The sequence below is a fragment of the Thermobia domestica genome, chromosome 12, assembly GCF_964235325.1.
Source record: "Thermobia domestica chromosome 12, izTheDome1.hap1.1, whole genome shotgun sequence".
Taxonomy (NCBI): domain Eukaryota; kingdom Metazoa; phylum Arthropoda; class Insecta; order Zygentoma; family Lepismatidae; genus Thermobia; species Thermobia domestica.
This window is the reverse complement of record NC_137465.1, coordinates 2553376-2575951: the sequence shown is the minus strand read 5'-3', so window position 1 is coordinate 2575951 and position 22576 is coordinate 2553376. Positions and strand designations below refer to the sequence as shown.

At 37.1% G+C, this 22576-nt stretch overlaps 1 protein-coding gene across 1 annotated transcript in view; it reads left to right on the top strand.

Moving 5' to 3' along the window:
- The window catches only part of LOC145666299 (uncharacterized), a 255202-nt gene that overhangs the window by 1150 nt on the left and 231476 nt on the right, over nucleotides 1-22576 (top strand). The window lies entirely within an intron of this gene.

The following is a 22576-nucleotide window of genomic DNA, read 5'->3' as shown; positions in this document are numbered from 1 at the left end:
TAAAGGTTTATGTAATTGTAGCTGATAAAATTGAACAAGAATAACGTGTGTATTTACATTATTATTGTTATTATTAAGTTTGATCAGCTTTGTTTTCAGTTTGAGTTGCAGAAAATAAAATCGGCTTTAGTATCATAAATGATTTGTAAATAGCTGTTTTGACGGTTTAGATCAGTCCTTCAAGATTGTGGTGCTGCAGAACATGAAGACTACTTTGTGAACTAATGATCATATATATATCTTCGAAAAGTATTCGGAAAGTTCGTTGGCTGGCAACGCTGCGCCTGTTCTATGTAAGTGAATGTGCTTGTCGCCACGTGATGATATCCTGTGACATGCATTGTTAATGTAAGTAAAACCAACACGCAATGTCGTTTATTTTCTCCTATAAAAATCGAACTGAAGCATGTATTCCAATGGTGGCTGAGAATGATATACCATTAATTACCAGACGAAGGATCACTATTGACTTTTGTGTAAAGTTACTCACACAAATAAAAAGAAAGAAACAATTTAGGTGATGAAACAAGCGTACAATCAAAAAGCAATGGGAGATCGGCCGTATTCAAGGGTGGAAGCATTTAAGGAAGGCAAACGGAATATGCAGAATAAGGTGAGAAGTGCGTGTCCATCAATACCAGTGAACTATGTGAATATTCTTAAAGCAGACATTGTTGAAAGAAGACAGAAATTTGTCGATTCGTGAATTTGCAGCTAAACTGAATGTTGGTGTAGCAACATCTCACGAAATTGTTAAGGAACACCTGAAAATATCGCGTATTTGTGCAAAGTGGTTACACGTACTACATTCGCTGAGTGAAGAACAGAATTGATAGACATTTATTCATCGAGTGTAGCAATAACCTCAATTCTTGAACAGAATAATCACCACTGACGAGTCCTGAATTAGATATGATGAGTGTATGGTTCCTTAAAGAAGTTGATGTGGGCCTATGTTTTGTTTCTTGATATCCCTGGAATGGTATTCCTGCATTGGGTTCCAGGCAATCAAACTGGAAATAGAGAGTATTGTGCTAACGTTTTGCACGTGCATGTGAAGAGAGCAGTTCCCTGAAGATACCTGAACTATTTCACTAAGAATGGTTTCTCCTGCAGGGATAACGGTAGGCGACATGTAGGCTATGGAGGCGTTGAAAAAGATTGTTGGCAGGCTATAGATAATCTTTTATACAGTCCAGACCTCGTATACTGCATTTTTGGCTTTTTCAACACTTAAGAAGGACTTAAGCTGAAGAAAGTTTAGCATGGACAGGAAGTGAAAACTGCCACCTCCATTACCTTACACCGACTCTCAAAAAATGGTCTGCTACATGTGTTTGAGAAGCCAGTCTATCACTGGAGATAGTGTATGGAGTGTGAAGGACGCCTACACACCAACGCTTCTACCGATTCAGATTCCAAATAGAGATCTCAGTGAGCTTTCGGATCATCGCTGTTGATGAAAGAAGAGTTCCGTCATGATCAGTGATTATTTCAAGAGGGGGGATGATTTCTCTCAGAACTGCGAAATTCTGCCCTTTCCAGGACATATATCTGATTATGCTCAACGTGAATTACCAGTATTTTCGCAGTACTACTTTCATCTATATATTGAAAGTCTCCCTCCTCCGGAGGAAATCTGAAATCAGTGGTCGTGATATTCGTCTGTATTTGGATTGAGGGAAAACAAATTTGATAAGATCAAAGTTCAGTAGCAGTGAATAATAAGTGAACCTGTAACAGTGTGCTTTAGACAATAATCGTCAGTTGTATTTTTTTTCTGTTGTATCATATCAAATTTAGTGAACAGATTGGACAGATCCTTGGTAATGAATATATCAAATTTGTTCTCAGCAAGAAAAATGAACTATATGGAACTTGTTTGTGACAGGATAATGAAAAAGTGGTTTTTGGAAATGATATTCAGAGTTTAAAAGTTGGTAAGTAAATACAAAAGTTATTTGTATGAGAAACAGCTGCTAACACTGCAAGTAGTTTACGACCCTGTCAAGAAGTGGCAAAACTGTATGGCTTGCTGCTTGTAGTAACAGCACAGAATGTGACCAACCTGAGAATGTCAACTGAATATAGGAGGAAGTTGAAGCCACACTAGTATAACATGGATACGTCCAAAGTAGTACAACTTCACGTGATTCAGTTGCTGTGCAAAGAAGGCGCTACTGCAGTAAAATATTTCGTCAACTGCAAGTGAATAGTGGGACACGTGGTTGAATCGATACACGGTGTTCAAATTGTGGTGTGTTGAGTTTTGAAGCGGATGAATATTCACTCTGATCTTCCGCGACCTGGACAGGAATTTGTAGTTAATAATAATAATAAGCTTGCTACAATTGACATGACGATGAAGGACAATTGTGGCTGTTAACGACTGTCAACCTCAGCGTCAAATCCTTCCACATCATCTTGCACAAGGAGCTGGAATATCGGGACGTCTGTATCCTGGCAACAAACTACGAACACAGTTATATGGTTGGGTATTTGTGTGGAACACTCAACCGATTCGACACTTGTGAATAACGTTGTTCGTGATTGGTGATGAAACCTGATGTCACCATTTCGAACCGGGTACAAAGAGGAATCGTAAATGGAGATATGCTGCGTCACTAAAACTAAGGAAGAGAAAAATTATCTGCCTCGAGTGGTGAAATAATGTTCGCAGTGTATTTCGATGTAAACGAACTTCTGCTGTTGGAATAGCTTTCGATCTGTACCACGTACCACTATCAACACTAAAGGTTATTATGACACCTTACAGAAACTCCAAAGTCCCAAGAAACTAAGGCCACAAAAACTGTCACAAATTGTCCATTGTAATGATGGAACATATGCTGTCAACACAACAATGTACATTCTGTGCAGTTTTCGCTGGGCTTCTGTGGATAAGCCATCTTACAACCCAGATCTCTCCCCACGTAACTATTGCATTTTCGGGATGTTGAAGAGTAAGCGTTTCACCACCAATCGAGCGGTCAACGAGCAGCCTTTGTCTTTTTATGCAAAGGATACAGAGAAACTTATTCAGCGTTATACAGTTGCCTAAAGGGTGAAGATGCTTATCTGTAGTCCATTTCGAACTGTCATCAATGTGCTATCGCTATGATACTACAGTTTATTGTCCAATACAGGCAGTGTACGTTTCTAGACACCAATGTATGTTCCAATTAAACAATATAGGCCTACTAAATTTACATTGGTCAAGTTAGCGTAAACCAATAAATCAGTTTCTTGAGAGTCTGTTGTTTAGCTGTAGTTTACATTTGTTTCGCTATATGATGTTTAATCCTATGGCAGCTACATAGGTGGAGTAAACCTTCAGTAAATTGGGAATGTTTTGAGATCTTCCGTCGTCTCTTCGTGCAGTGGCAATTCAATGTTTACATGCTACAAATAGTTTACAGAAAGAAGTTACAAGTGCAAAGGAAAATTAACTGATCAGTGATCACCTCGTTATTCAGAAAAAGACAGGAAGCATGCGAACAGGATATTTTGTGCACAACCCACGAAAGTTAACAGTAATAAGCTAGAAAACTTGAGAAAGTTTATATATATTGTTTATATATATATAAACTTTCAAGTTTTCTAGCTTGTTACTTAATTTTCGTGGGTTGTGCACAAAATATCCTGTTCGCATGCTTCCTGTCTTTTTCTGAATAACGAGGTGATCACTGATCAGTTGGTTTTCCTTTACACTTGTAACTCCTTTATATATATATATGGGAGAACGATTCTATGTAAGCTATTGAGTTTATCTATACTGTCTTTATATACCACAACAATTATAATGATAAAATTAAGTGCAGATTTATTATATGCCTCCGTGCATAAATCCATGTAAAATACACTTATTTTTCGCCTATTTTTCGTTTGTTTGCACCTTAAACAATCATTTTTGGAGTGTGGACTTGCATTTCTTGGTGTAGATTCACTTTAAAATAGGGCTCGTGCAAGAAACCAACCAATTTGTGCTATCTAATCGAGTCAAAGCAGAAGTGCAGCAGGAAGGGCGTGCGGGGTGCGTCCGTAGGGAACAGGCACATCAGCGAGGGTGAGTGTGTACAACGAGGGTAGCGCAAAACACTGTATGTGGCATAAAAGCACTTATTCTACGTGTTGGATTATGCATTTTTACATTTATAAGGACAATTCTCTACATCTATTTGAAGAGAGTAATGGATGCTGTCCATGGTTCCATTCCAGAATAGAGGGGCGACGGTCTACGATGGGGAGTGTACTGTGGTCCGAGAGATCCAAGAGTCTACCATTTTAAACCGGGATTCCAATTCCAAGAATCAACAATTTTGCATTCTGTGTTCGTGCCCTTTACGTCATTAAATTATCGAATCGCCAGAATCGATTTTTAACTAATTTCCTTAATGAACGTTATTATAGGTCCGTGTGAGTTATTGTTCTTCAGAGCTATTTCTGCAGGAAAACGGTGTCCTACAAGGTAGTGTTCTTAGTCCATCACTGTTTGTTACGGCCATCAACAGCGTTCTATTTCAGTTCCACGCTCCTGTGTTTGATATGCTGTACGTTGACAATTTAATTACTTATTGCCTCTCCAGATAAAATATGTCCCAACAAGAACACCGCATTTAATATACCCAGAAAGACGCCATATTTTAAGAAAATGGAAATTATTTTTACATCCTTACAACAGGTAGTCTAGTTTGATTTGACCTGGCAACAGTGGAATTTTATCACTGTCAGTTCATTTCGAGCTTTGTTGCAGCTTCCTCAACATGGAACGTTACACAAAGGAACAACGAGTTTTGATTGTAAAAACTCATTACGAGAATGGTGGGTGTTATGCACAGAATGTTAGAAAGCTTCATCAATCTTTGAACGTGAAAGTGCACTTAATGAAATAGTAGTTCACGGGTTGATAAAGAAATTTGAGGATGCAGACATTAAATCACCACGTTCTCAAACCAGCCGGTCTGTTGTAAACATCACTATTTTCCGTGACAGTATTATTGGAAGTCCCAAAAGATCTGTTTGCGTCAGGTGAACATTTCAAGAACTTCCTTACGTGGCCGTCTCACAAAAGGTAACTCAGGAACTAAAACCAAATGATCATTTTCAAAGAAAGAAACTTTGACGAATGTATCTTGGGAACCAAACAGGTGGATTAAAATCTTGCATTAAACATTGTTTAGTAACGAAGCATTTTTTTTTAAATCTGAATGATGATGTCAACAAACAAAACCGTTGCATTTGGGCGACAGAAAATTCTCGAGAAATCAGAGACGGTATGGCATCTACAGCGAGTTACTATGTTGTACAGATTTTGAGTTGGTGCGGTTGAGTGATAAGACCTTATTTCTTGCAAGACAAGATTGGGAATATCGTTACGGTTAGGGGGAAAGGGTACTGCAATATGATTACCGTTTTTCTGGCCAAATTTGCAAAGAATTAATATTGAACCCATGTGGTTTCAAGAAGATGGCGCTACCTGCCAGTCCTCCCATGCCAAATGCTTTGCTTGATGAGAAATTTCCTCTCCGAGTATTCGCTCTCAAAGGTGATAAGAACTGGCCACCAAGGTCATATGACCTTGCTCTTTGACTTTTTTTCTTTTTTTTTTCTTTTTTTTTCTTTTTTTTTTTTTTTTTTTGCGGGGGTTTCTAAAGTCACGGATTCACACAAACTCAGAACAGTGCAAGAACACACAGCGGAAATTGAACGTATCATTTGCTACCTCGATAACCATATGTGTAAAAAAGCGATTATGGCGTTGGAGTGACTGCGATTCTGAAGATCAAGTCGTGGAGGACATGTGACAGAGTATTTTTCAGAACATTTACCTGATGTAAGTATGTAAAAATGTATTGTTTATTTTCTAAAAATAAAGTACATTTTGGGGCGTATTAAATTCAACGTTCTTGTTGGGATACCCTTTACCTTCGCTGTATTAACAGTTTTAAGTAATATTGAATAATCTTTGCTAATCAAAGAGACAGGTTTTCGAAATTTTGCACAAAGGAAAAAACTCAGTGTGTACATTTTGGCCGACAAGAAACCCATCTTGAACCAAACTTCTAACTCAGTGGCTCTTCTCTCATTTGTTGACACACTCCGATTTGCATTTGACTTCTAATCATTGCTTAACGTAGACACCAACTACATGTTCGTGGTCTTAAGTACTTCTGTTTCCGAGCTATGATCTTGCTCCGTCTACTTTTTCACCCTACCAGGGGTTCTATTACAATTATATTGTAGTCTAATTTGGTCCAAGTTCTAGTTATATTGCTTATTGAAGTGTTCGTTCTTCTCTGTTGAAGTAATTTGACACCATTCATCACCTACCTACTAGCAAGGACGCCGATCCTGGGTGGCCCGGGCCCCCCAAAGCTCATGCGGTGCCCCTCATTCCATTTGTGAATATTTAATATTTGGCATAATTTGAATGCAATTTGTCTTAAAATCCTCGTATATATGCCGACTGCATATGAATGGAGCCCTCCAAATTTACAGAGAAGTCGGCGCCCTTGCGTACTAGTGCTTTCTGTAGTAGTTCTGTTGTAAGCGTTTATGCAGAAGCAAACGAACCGTCCCGTGCCGCATCCAGAAGGAGGGCGCTCTTCCTCCTGAAAGGAAGGTATAACTCTTTTTCTATTATTTCAACGAGACGAGGCGACATTTTTTTTTTTTTTTTTTTGTCAATATTTAAACCATTGGTCGCCAAAATTATGGAGCCTCTGAGCTACCGTACGTTTTTAAATGCTACCAACCAAACCAACTACAAACTTTTTTTTTTATTTTAAGCAATATATTTGTATATTGCCTATAAACTTACATGTTTAATAAATATGAAATCAAAGTATCCAAATTAGCAAATGTCTAACCTACACACGAAAAACAACGTGCACAACCCTACGCGTATGCAATCAACTGTGAGATAAGGCTGACAATGGCAGTTGCGCAGGAGAAACAAGCAGTTATTGTCGTCAGTGCCCCGTGTCGTTAGCGTCAGCTCAGTGCAGGAATCAAGGTTAGCCAACCGGAGCGTTAACTCGATCTACCGAAAGTGTCCTCGCGACCTACTAGTAGCGCGCGATCGACGGTTTGGCGATCACTGATTTAGACCCTTCATCTGCGCTCAGTCTATTCTTAGAACAAAGTAGCTAATATCCCCAAGTATTAGAACGGATAATATTTTGTGACCCCTCCGAATCTTCCAGCCATTTGCACAACAATGAAAACATATAAACCATCCATGTCTCCGTGGCTGATCTAGAAGGGGTCTCAAAGGAAAAGGTAACTTCGGTGGTATTTCAATGAGATTATATGACTAGAGTATTTTTTTTTTATGAAGATCTATTAAATCAATAAAATGTTCTCAGTCTATTGTTAGTACAGCTTACTAATATTCGCAAGTGTTAAAGGAAATAATATTTTGCTCCCTCTCCGAACTTTCCTCCTGGTGTGGATGAATGAAGAAATATAAACCTTCTGTAGCTCACTGGCGGATCTAGAAAAGGGCACGCGCCCGACTTAAGTGATCAGTGGTAGAGCGTTCACCTCTAATGCTGGGGGTCCCGGGTTCGATCCCAGCCCCGCCAAATGAACTTTGTGGTGGACAAACACCGTGTGCGTGGGTTTTCTCGGGGTTCTCCCGTTTCCTCCCTTTTTTTCTTCATTCCACCATTTCATTCATTACTCATAATCACCGTCATCTTTAGCCTAACCGGCATAACCGTGGGACGTAAAACTCAAAGATTTCATTTCATTTTTTTTTCCGACTTAAGTGATTGAATACTTGGGTGATAGTTTGTAAAATAATGTAATATCAATCGTATTGAAATGCCTTCTTATTATTTGACAAGTCCTATGTACTGGTCTCTGACCAATAATGTACGACATGGATGAATAAAGAATGAATGAATGAATGAATATTTTCACAGACGATTTTTTTTTTTTTTTTTTGCCAATATATTCGACCAATAATCTGTTCTCAATGTATTGATAGTGCAGAGTAGTTTTAAATACCCGAATGTTACAGCGGGTAATATTTTGCCTCCCCGCTTTCTACCCTTCGATCCTTTTGCGTAAGAATGAAGATGCATAAAACTTCCGTAGCCTAGTGGCGGGTTTAGAGGGAGTCTTAGGCCTCCCTCAAGAAAAAATATAACTCTTTTTGTGTTGTTTCAATGACGAGATGAGATGGCAAAAAGTATTTTTGTGTGTATATATAGGATCTCGTGTGCTACAGCAAAGACACAATCTCTATTTTCCCGTCACTTCCAGGAAAGCATCAGTGGAAAGAGGGAAAATTTTCTACAATTGTGTTTAAAAGCCTAACATACTAAAAAAAAAAATAATAATAATAATAATAATAATACAAAATTTACCTTTTTTTTTTCATAAGTGAAAGGAGAAAATAAAATGCGACGTACCACAACCATAGATAATGTTCTTCAACAGAAAATATGAACCTGAAGAATTTCCAGTGTTGCCATCCATACAAATTACAAATCCAGAATAACAATTCCCCCAAATACTAACAAAGGACGTATGCGAACCGTGACAGCTACATATTTATGCAAATTGGTTCTCTGATTAGTTGTGGATCGCTACTCATCATGGTGGTAGTGACTCGGTGCGGAAATACCTTGTTTACTCTCTACGTATAATAAATATACCAAGCAGTGACCGGGTGAGGCTGTGCCGACTTATACCCCAAAAACGCCGGGAAAAAGCAGAAAATGAAAAATGTTTTCAGGTAGGCGTAATCTGATACCTATGGAAGGAGGACACGTGTTCAACACGGCGGTAGTGTCACACAAGTAGTCCCAACACAAACTTATAGTTTTTCAAATAGAAGTATACTATTTTATGGTATTTTGGCATAAAACGTGAAAGAAAATAAGGAAAAGTTGCGTTATCAGTGTTGCCAAATAAGGGAGATATGAGGCTGTAAAGTTGAGAAATTATGGGGTCCGTACAAGGAAACGAACAAATGTGCAACAACAAGACTGCAGAAAGAACAAATACACAGTAGGAAATAAACTAGGGCTGGGCAAAACAGCTTTTTATAAAAACTGGAAACCGGTTTCTAGAAAAAGTCAAACCCGAAAAACCGACATTTCGTCTTTCTGCAAAACCGGTTTCGATTTTCTCCAAAAACAGGTTTGGCAAACGTAAAACTATTTCTGTGGAAATGAAATCGGTTGCCGGAGAATAACAAAGCACTATTCTGGTCAGAAATAGAACGTTTTGGAAAACCGAACCGGTTTTCTGAAAACCGGAAACCTAGAAACCGGTTTTTGTGCTCATCACTAGAATAAACTATAGCATTCATAGTATCCAGTGACTAACGTGCTTGATACAGGATTCACCCAGAAAGCGCATATGTTAGAGCAGCCGTAGAAAGAAGTCCCATATGTGAACAGCATGTGTTCCTCCAGCGCAGTAATTACAATGTCGTTTGTGTGGAATCGATATCTGGAACTGTTCCCAAGAGCTATAAAACGAACTGTCTTGGGGTTGCAACACTGCATAAAATTCTGCCTTCCAAACCACAGAAACGACGGTATAGTGCCTGAAAAGAGTACAAAAAAGCTGTGGCACGAAAGATAACAAATCTGTGCCAAGAAAGTTACGTCAGAATCGATTCGCAAAGATTAATGATAGGCACGTAGCCAGGGGTGACAGGTGGGACTGTCCCCCCGAATTTTTCATAAAGATAGAAATGCTGTTTCCTACGTCCAAATCGTGACGTAACTTGCGCCTTAACAGTGGGTACTTTTTTTTCTGAACACTCGGAGCGGCGCTCTCTAAACTTTCACGCAGTAAGGAGTAATGTAAATCCCAGTAATTAATAACTGGTAGACAAACGGAGCCGCTATATAGCGCAAACTATACATTGAGACTTTTCTCGAACATTCCTGAAAATGCAAGAGCTAGCTCTACTAAAAAGTTTATTTGAAGCAGTATAAAATGCGGTTCCCTTAGCTCTTCACTAGTGATTCAAAAGAAGAAGTGAAGTAAATTTTTGTAAGAAGAGCATTCGTCCCTTGTGCTTGTGCATTACCTGCCTATAAAATGAAGAGAATAGGTAGTTTCTTTAAACCAGTGTCGAAGAAAATAGCTACAGATGAAAGTGAAGACAGTAGGAAAGAAAGAGGAACAGAGGCTGTTGTGAGTGATAAAGTCGTTGTTAGTGAAGTAAACGGTAAAGTCTGTGTCTGTGACTGAAGCCGAAGTGGTAATAGAGAAAACTGTATCTGAGAAACAGTGTGAAGTGTACGCAACGACAAGTAAAAGTACAGAAGCTGTTGATGTGAGTGTTAATTTCCCAGACATCGAGGAAGTTTCGGATAATGTCTTTAATTCGAATCCAACAAATCCCCCACTGACAGATCAACAAAGAAAAACTGTGTTGACTAATGTGCTTGTACGTGATACATCTTTCACTTTCCCGACTCGCTGTTATGGAAAAAAGGAAATTGCGTTTTCAGAGAGACTGGGTGACAAAATGGGAATGGCTAGTATTTTCTCCTGTGAAATGTGGAGCCTACTGTAAATACTGTGTTATATTCTCGTCAGAATATGCAGGAAAAGGCCTGCATCAGAAAGTTGGAAGTTTGGTATCAAAATCTTTCACAATTAGAAAGACGCAACTGAAAGATCCTATGTCGAAATTCCATCAGTTTTCAACATTGGCAGCAGAAAGTTTTCTAAAGATCATGACATCAATGGAGGATGTTGCTACACAACTGAGTGAACAAACAAGAAAGGAAAAAGAACAAAACAGAGCGGCTTTGAGAGCTTTAGTGGAAACTGTCATTTTCTGTGGAGAACAAGAGTTGCCTTTATGAGGTGACAAAGACAGTGGTCCCTTATCTCTAGAAAAACTGCTTTATAAGGATGGGAAATTTCGGGCATTGTTGCGATTTGGAGCACCTTGTGATGAAACTTTGAGAAAACATGTAATAAACAGTCCCAAGAATGCAACTTACTTAAATCCTGAAATTCAAAATGAGATAATAGAAGTTTGTAGAAAGCTCATACAACAAGAAATAGTGAATCGAGTAAATCAAAACAAATATTTCGCCATTTTAGGAGATGAAACATTGGACGTGAGTGGAAAAGAACAATTTTCGTTGTGTGTTCGTTACACTTATGAAAGCACATTGAGAGAGGATTTCTTGAGTTGTTTTGAACCATATGATTTGAGTGCCGAAGTCATCAGTGAGAAAATTTTGAATAAGTGCAAATATCTGGAATTAAGTCTGGATTATCTTGTTAGACAGGGATATGATGGAGCAGCCAACATGGGAGGGAAAATTAGCGGTGTGGAAGCTAGAATAAAAGCGAAGTTTCCAAAAGCTACCTGTTTATTGCCAATGAACCGAGAAAGTGGGAAAATGTATGAATTCTGTTGTCCAAAGGTCGTTGTACGATTAATGCTACTTGAAAATGTACTCATGTTCTTCCTTTCCTGTTGGTCACATATATTTTGGTAGCTGGTCGTTTACTCGATTTCCTAGTTTCTGATATCGGTTTGTCTACCATTGAGCTATTTTTGACTTAACTTCAACACTTACTTCTGGTTGTGAAGGATTGCAGCCAACACTAGCAAATGCAAATATTCCATCCGTTGCATCCTCTGCTATTGTATACTATCGTATGAGCGAACTTCAAATTTTGTACTTGACAAAAGGTTTCGCATTGCTAATATTTTATAAGAACCTATATGATTTCCTGACGGGAATGTTTATTGAGCTATGGACATTTCTGTAGTCCCTTGATCAAGTTATAAACAATGGCCGTCTCTATCTATCCTTGGGTGAAGTGGGTGATCTTCCAGTTTTGTCCGTGTTCTTAGGTATTCGATTGTTTAAAACCGTACTGAAGTATTTATTTTGTTTTACAAACATGTAGGTAGCCCAAACACAGTTAACAAGATAGTTCTTTTTATTACATAGCAGAATCATGTTACACAAGTACTGAATGTATGGTTGAAGCTAAATTAATTTTTAAAAAATGTTAAAAAATATAGTTAATAAACAAGAAATGGTGTTTTTTTCCATGTATGCAACTTGTCGTATAATGAAACAAAGGAGGGTAACACACACTATAGTTTCAAAGAAAATTAAAACAGAAGTAAATGTAACACTCCTTGCGCTGTGTATATCCACATTATAAGAAAATCATGTGTGAAAATAATACAGTGCAGCCTATACTCTCTAATCATCTGTATTCTACCATTATTCTTTATGTACAAACATCCATAACTGCACTTGAGAAGAGTATTTTTGTAATTCAACTGCGGTAAAACGGGACGACTTTGGACACTTCCAAATTTCAACATAAATAACTATCGCTATATCAAGTGGTGCAACTAAACTTTTGCTCTGAAATTTTAATTTGACATAGAATGCATTTATACCACAATATGACAAACACTCAGTGAAAATAATACAAAGCAAATTGTCATTGTCTAATTTTACACTTGAAACGGTGCAACTTTGGATTTTCAGTAAGTAGTAACTTATTTGACCAAATTGGCCATAAAAATACTAAATTCTAAATACTAAAAATGCAAATAAAAGATCAGTGTTTTTATTTATTTATTATTCTTAAATTATCTCATATATTACATCTGTATTTATCAACATCCAGAAGAGACGGAAAATTCTATTTGCATCTGAGTTTAGTGCCAACCACTTTTCGGGAACTTCTAAAACAATAATTTTTTCATTCATTGACATTTCACCGACTTCTTTGTCATTCTTCACAAACATTTCTTCTCCTTACTTATGTGTTTAGGATCTACTACTTCAAGTGGTACATTTTAATCTGATCGGCATAATCGTGAACTTTCTTTCCACGAAACTTACCAATTATAAAAGTGCTAACATTTACGTCTGGAACATCTCTCTTAAACATTTTCTTCTTTGCTTCCATGAACATTATCTTCATTCTCTTGTTCTGAATTTTCTCGATAGCTGTCAAAACTTGCAAAATCAGCTTCAGTGACATTTCTTCCTGGTTCAATTCTTATTCTTTTGCACCTTGACTGCCTAGAAGCTTTTTGTAAATTTTCAGACACATGGGTCTTGTAATTTCGAGTATGAGGTGCTTTTGTTCTCTTTCTGACTGTCCAAAGTTATCTCATTTCGAACTCTGAATAACAAAAGGTTAGTTTCATTACTTCATCATAATCATAAATCAAGCTGAAACTTTCCACATGTAGTAACAACATATTTCTTATAATTAATAAACAATAAACAAATTCAATGCTTAGACTGTAATAGAAATATTCGTACTTTCTATCGTATTATCTTTTCGTAATAAGCGTTGCAAGAAAACTATAGAAACACAATCAAAATATAACAATATTGATTCTTACCAAAGTTGCTTCGTTTTACGGTACTATATTCTTGGTCTCGAATCATTTTCGAGACTGTCAGTGTTTTCTGTAACATTTAGAATAAAGCTAACTCTCCAATAAAGTAAATCTCTGTAGTGTGTGTTATCTGAATAGGTGTGCTTGTCCTCCAAACGACAAATAGAATGAAATATGGTGACTTTTAATATAATACCTATGACTGAGAAGCTGTGCCACCAACACCTGTTACGTTCTATTGGACCACCAGTATTGACATTCCCTGCAAAAACTACTTGTACTTTGGAGCACAAGGATAAGAATTCCATCCCATTTCTCTTTGCAAATTAAGAATCCTTTTGTGGTGCAATCGGGAATGTCTTTTTAGGAGTCCAAATACAGATAAATAAATCCATTAGGCTGGCGTGAGGACTAAGAGATGACATAAATTCCAATTTACAACCGGAGAGATGATTAGGCAGTACGGCTGCACGCTCTGTGTTCCCGCGTCAGTTTCTTGTTGAGATTTTTTCAGACAGATTCGGGGGGTCACGTTGAATTCCTGGAAGTATGAAACCTTCATCTTCACGTTTTCGTCCACCTTAAATATCTCCAGCTTCCTTTCGTAGACGTATTCGGCGATATTCACCATTCCCTGCCGGAAACTTCCTCGGCACTGGCGGTCCACTCTTTGCCAAAGGTGTCATGGTGTCATAATACGTAATTGCTTGAATGTTACCACTACGCGTGAGTTAAATGGAGGATTAAGACAGTGTGACAGCCGTTTTCCACTTTGACCCCGCCAAGTGAAATTTGTGGCAGATTTTTTTTTTAAAACGTTCAGCAATGTAGCACGGGAGGAGGCCATCCCTTATGTACACACCACAGGTCAAGACTGCGATGAATAATGTAGATGACAGTGAATTCTACCAGACTGCTTGGCCTACCAGCGTTAAATTTTACGAAGCACCTCAGGTAACCTTGGCTTTCAGTGGTAACTTCGAACGGGCCCCTATTGTTACCAACTGCATGTATCCTATTTGTGTTGTATGAAAATGTGCGTGGAAAAGAGTCATGAATAACGGTTTACTTTCGACGGCATTTCACTAGGACTAACACGATACTTCGACAATTGTAAGTGAAGACATCACACAGTTTCATGGTTCTGGCACAGCTAAACAGCTGACAGCAGTATTATAAATTTTGCTAGGTATAAGCCGATCAACCTTCTGTATGCCACGTGTTTAAGAAATATGCGGGAACCAAAGTAGGTATTAACGCAGAAAATGTAAGGGAGTGCACTGATTGTAATTCATTTTCACGCACACACGTACAAAAGGAGAAAAAGAAACTTGAGAACCGTCAGTTAATTTTCAGTTCTTCAGAATATGTATCGCAGTATACTGCTGGAGTCCATATTTAGGAATTTTTTTTTCAGTGCACTATCAGCCAATTTCTTAAAATTTCTGGAATAAAACTTCATTCTGGCAGCTTTTATCACTTGTTTGTAGGTCAGAAAGTCTTTTCAAGTTGTGGTTGCCATTTATTAGTGACATCAATGCAGGAAGCCTTCAAGGTAATTGGTTTGTACAGATTTTTTAAAGTGGTAACTTAGCGTTTTTTAGGTTCAAGAGCATACACCTAAGTGGATACAGTTGAATATTTAAAAAATAAAGAAAAGGTATATGAATTTTGAATCTTCAACTGACCTTCTACAGTGACTTAGCCACCAGTTTCCGCAGACATAATGCTGGAGACTTCCTTATTTCCAACTCAACTCACATAATGGTCTTCTCACGGACTCCACAGAATCCTTCTCACATATTAGCGAATACCCTGCAACTTCACTGTAGATAACCACCATGTACATGCGTTTTCTCGAAGTTCTCCCGTTTCCTTCCACTTTCGTATTCCTCCCTTAGCCTTGGTGCATAATTGTGGAAAGGTAAACTTAAAAAAATCACTAAGAACCCAAAGAGACTACATCAACCAATACTCAACCTATTCTCAAATCGTCATATTTTAACATAGACATTACATTTTACATCTCTGTATGTACTAACATATTGAATATTCCTTACCCACGTACCTGAAGGCACTGCAACAATGAGGAACATCAAGACTTATATATGCTGCAGACTCGGTACAAGACGGATTAAAATTTACATACTAACTGGTTAGGAACAGAGTATATTTACATAACTTTTATAGCTTGGACTTCTCTCCACTGTCATATCCTATAACTTAACACTCCCATATTGGCTACGTACACAGTGATGATTTCAAACGGTTTCCCCCGGTAGAGAATTTCAGTACACAGTGGAGTTAAAGTAGTACTGCAAAAATAGTAGTAAGTGTTGTTGCGATTTGCTCCGGGAGGGAATATCTGAACTCTGAAGAAGGAACTCGTCCCCCAGGCCACCACCTGAAATCGTCATTCATTATTAGAAAGTTATTCTTGGTCCAATCCGACTGGCCCATCACTGTCAAATCTGTATTCAAAATGTTTCAAAAGTTTTGTTGCCCATTCGTGTCTCTCAGAAGAAGAGAGCTAGGGGCCCCGAGGAAAGAAGACCCCGACAGAGAGTGTGTTAGTTAATATGATATAAATACAAGCAGAGACTCGACAAAGTTTTAAAGAATGTCCAACATTCCAAACAGAACTGAATCAGAATCCTATAGACAAAGACAGTGCTTAGTTATCGGTCACTACCTTTTATATCATACTCGTATTAGCGTTTACATTCATTTTGTAGGTCAAGCAACACGTATGTGTCTCACATACACAAACGGATTTCTTACTTTCCTACCTAAGTTACTGCAAACCGTTACGTTTACAGTTTTAACTGTGTAGATGATTACACGTAAGCAGTGAGCTTCAAAATAAGTAAATGCTTTAGTAAACTTATGTTAGTTACACCTAATGAACGATTTTAATAGTTTCCTTTTTTTTAAAAAAAAATGTACCTAATTTTCCATCACATAACGGCTCCCAACTATTTGTAAACCTTACAGTATGAAGGAGAATTTACCCATTTTATCCATATTATCTTTGCCAAATTTCAATCTTAAGTAATGAGGATAATTGAGAAGGTTTAATGAAAATATGCAACGTATATATATATATATATATATATATATATATATATATATATATATATATATATATATATATATATATATATATATATATATATATATATATATATATATATATATATATATATATATATATATATATAAATGAATATTTTTACGAAAGTTACCGTGGAAAGTTATTTTCAACTGTATGAGGGAACCTCGAAGTTGTGATTTAATTTACCTCTCTTATCCGTCTTTCCATCCTTAAGCAATTAATATAATCGAGAAACCCTAACGAAAACGGTACGCCGTATTCTATTAAAATCCAATAAGTTTTAGTAAAGTTTATTTCAAATCATTTCTTCATAGTATATCTAAGTGAAAACGCCCAACATGAGATTGTTTGCTGATCTTGTTCTTAGCGGATCTCAACTGCTAACAATGGCCTTATTTGATAAGCCTGGGGGATTCCAAGTTTTGTTGAAATTGATATAGTAGAGTAGATAGAATAGACAGACATACAGGGTGGCGTGGAGCTGACTGACACATTTCGAAGTTGAATATTGCGCAAGCGCGATAGCTTGGCGTGGGTTGCAGCTGGGGGATGGAATGTAGATAAGCACGCTGTTTTATAAGAACACAGCAACAGTTACAATGGACCTTTAACGTAATTGTCTGAACAAACGCTGCACTTGAATGACTGACTTCGAGGTCTCCAACGATATCCATGGAAACTGTTGTGGTATTCCTATAAAATGGCATCTTATTTAATGGCATAGCCGCTTCACGACATCTGTTAGCGATTGGTGAAACTACGTCCAGTTTAGCAAAGAACGCGTAGTCAGAGTCCCGCGTCGTCTTATCACTAACCGGCGTATCGGGAGCTTTCTAGACCTAGTAGCCATCACGTCGTTTATTCACTTGACTTCCCGGTTTGCCTCACGACACTGGGTGGAAAATATTCTATTCACAACGAACAATAGTTTCAGCAAAACTAACATCTTCGATACAGGGGCGTCATTTCAGACTTCGCTTAAGGGGGGCAAAAGTACCACCGACATAAGATTTTCACGTTTTGTACTAGTATATTAGTAGACAATCAATTAAAGTATATGTATTCCTTCAACTCTTGGGGAGGGGGGCAATTGCCCCCTCCTGCCCCCCCCCTAAATGACGCCCCTGCTTCGATACTAGTTTAATTCTGGTTTTAGTACTTTTTTTTATCCCCAGATCTGAGAACACTAGACTTCTGTTGAGTTTGTGTTGTTGCAGTATCACTGACCGTGCTACTATCTCAGTGAATACCTGCTGTGTAAACGTGAATATCGCAATTTTAATTTGTGTTAATCTATTATCCATAATCACATAATGAGTAAGTGGAATTACAATAAAATCTAACAAAATTCATGACTCCCAGGCCTAAATGAATTTTAAAAAGTAAGGAATTTCAGTGAAAAAGAATAGAAATACTCTAAACGTTGTAAGGTGTATTTGAGAACCTACGAAACCGACTTAAGCAAACATGTCTCCTTGAAAATGAGAATTGTTCCATTACTATCACCATGTACCCAGTTCGTTTCACACTACACTTCTACTCATCTTGTTGGAGTTTGCCCTAACACACCACCGCCAACAGTCCGGAACTGTGGTCGCCGCATATATATGATTAGTAAAAGTATATAGCAGCGAAACTATTCAATTTTATGTTTGGGCTACAAATAGTTCAAATCCGTTACTTTTAGAGCAGAACCTTGCTACTTTTTGATGTTCGAATCTGAAAACACTGCTCAGGACACAAAATACTAACATGTGCATGAAATATGACTCTAGAGTGAAACCCAAATGAATTTCTATTCGACTGATCTGAAGACTTTTTCTGTTTTCAAATATGGAGCTTATTATCAAAAACGTCTCTTGGCCACTTTTTTTTTTTTTTTTTTTCGAGATATCAATATACACGGAATCATCGAATAATTGTTTACATCTTTGCACTTTTATTTCTGGTCAAAACGTCCCAGAAGCAGAGAAAAATGGATTTGAAATATGCACTTTTATTCAAAACGTCTCTTGTCCACTACAAAATGGCGGACACCCGGACACCTTACAGTAATAAAGTTTCGAAGCAAAACGTCCTATGTCCATTCCCACTTGAACACATTTCTTGCTATTTTATTTCAAACTGTCTCTTGTCCAAGGATTTTCCTCAGCAATTACTTGATACAAAAGTGCATTAATTATTGCTTTCTAGAACATTTAATAGATATTTAAGTCCACAAACTAATTGCTTGGTACCACTGGCTCAACCGAGATAATTGGCTAAAGATTTGTGCGATAACCTTATATTTTATGGTGATTACATTGTTGAGGTCATATCAGCCACATTGTTCCACCTATTTCTTAGTAAAATAGATGCTTGAAGTTTGAAGATACTTAGAAAAGTGATTTGTCAGACGTCTATGGAGTATCGCAGTTCATTTTCATAGATATGAGTGGTAATCAAGAAGAAAATATCAAATTTCCTCTTGTCCGATAGATTTGCTTTCAAAACGTCCCTTGTCCATTTTTTAGTTTCAAAATGTCCCTTGTCCAAATTAAATACCTTTATTATTTATTACTTGTGTCTTGAATAAGGAATTTGTTTATAAAAAAAGGCAATAACGGTTTAAAGAATTTCCACACCAAGTATTACAATATTTAATAACCTTATAAAATAATTATTAGTTTTTTTTCTTTGATTTGTCAAAAATTTTGTTGGGTGGACAAGGGACGTTTTGATAATAAACTCCACAAATAGTCACTCATTTTACTATAGTTTTTGAGTGGGAAATGAAGGGTGAGCTGAAAGCCAAAAATTCAAACGTCAATTTTCACTGTGACAGTACTACTTGTTTTTATATTGTAGTTATTGTGGGGTTGGAGTTAAGCGTCTCTTTCATCACGAGAGCTACATGAAACGTGAAGTGGAATATAAACCATTGTAATTTGTTCAAATTTCAAGACTATTTCACTGGGAATTGAACTTGAGACCCTGTGGACCAAAGGCGCGTGCCCTAGTCGCTAGATAAGTATTATGTGGGGAAGTCAAGTGTTCCGTGCAGTCTTTAGGTTCTAGTTCAGCGTTTCCCAACCTTTTTCAACTTGCGGCACACTATAGGTATAACTTGAATTCTCGCGGCACACTCATAGATATTATTATTTGTAAATATATATAGTACCGTGGTATTTTTTTTTCTATGATTACTGATCTCCTTCTTACAGAGAAGAAAGCTCAATCACTGGTTCTTCCCCGTGGTAAATCATTATGCTTATATTCCATTCTAATTTAAAAATAGAAAACAATTGCAATGAAATATTGGACTCAGGTTTTTAAAACTAAGCTTTCTTTTTCGAAAACTGTATCCAACCTTTCACTAAGAAGAAAGATCACTAAATAACGAACGAACAAACAAGTCTCTTTTAGTTTTAAAACACAAATGTAAGTAATTTGTATGAATGTTTGCTTTGTCGAAAGGATTGAATGATATTTTAAAATTTCAAGTTACGAAATAGTCTGTAGCAATAAAGAAGCAATAATAGTCGTAACAATGATAACAAATACTTTTTTCAACATAAAAAATGTACAGAAAAGTAACACGGTATGAAACTTAAAGTTGTAGATTCATAGTAGAGGTTCATAGTAATGTGAAATACAAATATACATTTTTCCTTTGTCTTGCAATTTGATTGCTATAGAATTAATAATTTGTTTCGATTTCCTCGCGGCACACCAGCGGCCCATTCACGGCACACCGGTTGGGAAACGCTGTTCTAGTTGGTGTCGAAATCAGTGGCGGATCTAGCGCGGGGCCGGGGGGCTAGCCCCCCAGTTTTTTTGAGCTACAAAAATAATTGACGCTATTATTTATATATATTTGAATGTTTATAGTAAGTATTGCCTATTATTATTTATTAAAAGATTTTTGAAACATTAGGTACCGGTATAGTTCCAGTTGCAGTTTCTGTGTGATGTATGATAATAGATAAAACAGTACTTGAGGTCCACAATGTCAGCGTCCAACCTAGCTATAATATCTATCGGGAAATAATTAAGTTAGAAACTTCTGCAAGATCCATAACATACCGCCCAGGTTCTGGCTTGCCTCACCCCAAGTTTTTACTTTCTAGATCCGCCACTGGTTGAAATTCAGCCATAGGTGTCCGATTTGTTCGAATAATCGAAAGTGTTATACGTAGTTCGTAATTATGTCTAATCACATTTTTCAAAAGAATAAAAACAATATTGCTTCACTATCATTAACAAGTTGATATTAAAAGACGAAAGACTTTAAATCACAGTGTGACAACCACTCATGACTAATGCACTTAAAAAAAAAAAAAAAAAAAAACAGTCGTTGAATTTGTTTTCGCCTTTCACGTTATGTAAAAGTAATATTAAAAGAAAGTGCCTTTTTGAAGGAAGTAGTTGGTTGTATGACATGTTTCCTTTCAAAATAGTGAGAGAAGTAGGCCATTTGTGTTCTCGTGTGCAAAATGCAAAGAGAAAGCGGAGGAAAGCTGTTGGGAAATAGGGCAAGGGCATGTTCATCGTCCTTTAACTCTTTCCTACCTTTATTTCATAATTGGAGCTAATACACTACTGTTATGCCCTGGATCAAGGCCACTGGGCAACATTATGCCCTGTTGTATTTAGGAAAAAATATTAAGAAGTAAAAAATAAGAGAAAAGACGATAGGTGAAATTGTAAGCAGTAAATGGTTAACTATGTATATAAGTTGTTATATTGTGTGCTGTGGCGGCTCTTGAGGGACGTCAAATCGTTAAAAATTACCTCATCGCTACAAGTTAAGGGAAGAAGACTTACATAATGTCTTAGTTGCTGTCTTGTATACAATTATTCGTCTCTTAGCAATAAAATTGTAATTTTTAGCGTTGTGATTTTCCTGAAGAGACAACAATGAGTGTTACTTAAGAAAAGGAAATGTCGATATCGAATAAATGTAAGCCATGTTAAAATGGGCTTGGTATCCAAATAAACGGGAATAAGAAGAATCGCATAAATAAAGACGGTATAACGTAATGTGCAACATAAAACTAGCATGCGTTGATATATTTATGTCCAATATAAGAGGTAAGAATATAAAATGTAATGTGCATAAAAGTATGAAGTTTGGTGTGTCAATGAGGTCTCCGAATACTCTCTTCCTGAGCGCGCCCACAGTCACATGATCATAGAATAACGTACCATTGCACTCCCGACATTACTTTACAGTTAACTCTTCCGTGTGTCTGCTAGTAGCTTATTTTTCTTTTTTGCCGCTTTGGCGCTGCTAACGTGTAGTAGATTTTTTTTCCGTCTCCCTGCAAGTGCATTGATTAGCAATGATAGTTTATATGCTTGTGTATATTTTTTTAACACTTTATTGTGGTCGTATGATTTAATGATGTATATACAACAAATTATATTTTCGTAAGTAATAGATTCTTCGCACACAATCTTATATATAAAAGAGAACGTACAAATCCTTTGTTCCCTCATCACGCTAATACGGCTGAACCAATTTCTTTCATTTTTGGGGGGTTATTAGGATTTGGACCCTAGATGGTTTTTATCATATCACTTTAATTTTTAATTACCAGTGTCTTGAGATAATTGACCATTCAAGTGTCCATAACGTACAAATCCTTTGTTAGTTCATCATAGGTATAAAAATAAACGTATTTATATGCAACCCGCATGACCGTGTCACTCGGCGGGTTAACATAAATGACAGGCGATATAATGTTAACATTTAGTGCAATCTACTATGGTTTTTATCATATCACTTGAAAGCGAAAAAGTAAAAATTATCTAAGTAACAACGTTTATTGCGTTCCGGGGTGACCGCAGCGAAGCGGGGCGGGTTAACATAAATGACAGGGGATATAATGTTAACATTTACTGCAATCTTCTATGGTTTTTATCATATCACTTGAAAGCGAAAAAGTAAAAATTATCTAAGTAACAAAGTTTATTGCGTTCCGGGGTGACCGCAGCGAAGCGGGGTGAACGCTGCTAGTCAAGTATAAGAGAATAACATTTCTGAACGAATAAGTGGAATAGCTGTTGTTTTAGGGATGGTGTATTGTTGTGTTCCGTTT